The 1,478-nt window shown below is 43.6% G+C and overlaps 1 protein-coding gene across 1 annotated transcript in view; it reads right to left on the reverse strand.

Annotated features, from left to right (window-relative positions):
- SALL1 (spalt-like transcription factor 1) overlaps nt 1-1,478 on the reverse strand; it is a 189,243-nt gene that overhangs the window by 161,827 nt on the left and 25,938 nt on the right.

A 1,478-nucleotide genomic window follows, 5' to 3' on the forward strand; every position in this document is an offset into this window, starting at 1 on the left:
CCTACCTGGCTGGGGGCAGCCTCCAGGAGTAACTCTGCGTTTTATTATTTTATTTTATTTCCCCTTTTTCTAGGCTGGGGATTTGCGGGAAGAGTGGCCCAACAAGTCGTAGCTATTGGGGAAAGATCTAGAGCCTCAAATCAAAAAAAAAAAAAAAAGAAAGAAATACCACAGGCCCATGCAAACCCGTTCCTGCCTTTTACAATTCCTTCCTGAGAGCGCGCGATGGGCACGCACACACCCGGCTTACTGGGGTCTGGGGGAAGGTTAACCGGCGCCCGGGGCCTGGCTCGGGAGAAAACACACTCTAAAAACACAGACACGGTATTTGGTTTGATCTGTTGCAAAAAAAAAAAAATGTATTTGATTACTTGAGTAAAATTACAGTATCTCTGTTGTTAGTACGTATTAAATGTTAAAGAAATTGGACCCCCCACCCCTTTCCTTTCAGCTTTCCGAGAAAGTGCATGTAACAGTCCAACGGTTCCTTCCAGACCGGACGCAAAAGAAACCGACAGGAGGCCTGCACTCTTGACCAAGAAGCAGCCACTTGCTCTCGCGTGAGGACACACATATGTACATTTTAACGAACGCGATCGTTCTCACTGTATTCACAAGAGCAGCTACGGTTTCTCCATCGGAGGCTGTTCAGGACGTGATACGTAGCAGCATTGGGAAATTCCAGCACACGTTTGCCATGGTGAAGAGATACCTACAAGGCAAGAAATGTCACGTCTCAGTTCCCACGACCAAAACAACACTTGTATTTTCTCTAGAGAATGCGGCGTGCTCCTTATTGTACAGAAACCTACGAACATCGAGGACGACTCAAGTAAAAAGCACAATACAAGAGCAGTTCAGAACGGAAATGGTTAAATCTACAAAAAAAAAAAAAACAACCAAAAAAAAAAAATCAGGTTGAATTTCAGGATAAAAATTTAAAATAATAAAAGGCAAAACAAACAAAAACCCCAAACCAAAAAAAAAAAGAAAAAAAACAACCCCCAAACCTTTCAAAGAACCACACTGTTCAGTCTGTACGTCTTTAGTCCTTTTCCTTAATTCTGTTTTTCGGAAGATGAGACAATGCGTTTGCTGAGAAAATGCTCCAGCAGGATCAAAGTGTACACGTATATACAGACTTTATTAGAGATCTAATGCATCGCGGGGGCATGGCGCCCACCCCGGATTCGTATTAAACTGGATATAGAAAATAAGTTAATGCCAGATTAAGACCGCCGAGCAGGGCAACTTTGCAATGGCCATAAATGTTACAGCAAGTTTACAGCACTCTAGTCAATTAGTACGTAGTCCCAAATACAGAAGACCAAAGTTAACGCTTGCGTTCTGTCTGCGGAGCCAGGTTATATCACTAATAAATAAGCTTTCTGAGAACTCTAGAAGTGGAACAAGGTACAAAAGAATGTCTTCGTCACGGGGAAGTAGTTCAGCGGTCTGGGGGGGGGGAACCCCAGGGG

The sequence above is a fragment of the Myotis davidii genome, unplaced genomic scaffold (assembly GCF_000327345.1).
Source record: "Myotis davidii unplaced genomic scaffold, ASM32734v1 scaffold328, whole genome shotgun sequence".
NCBI classification, from domain to species: Eukaryota; Metazoa; Chordata; class Mammalia; order Chiroptera; family Vespertilionidae; genus Myotis; species Myotis davidii.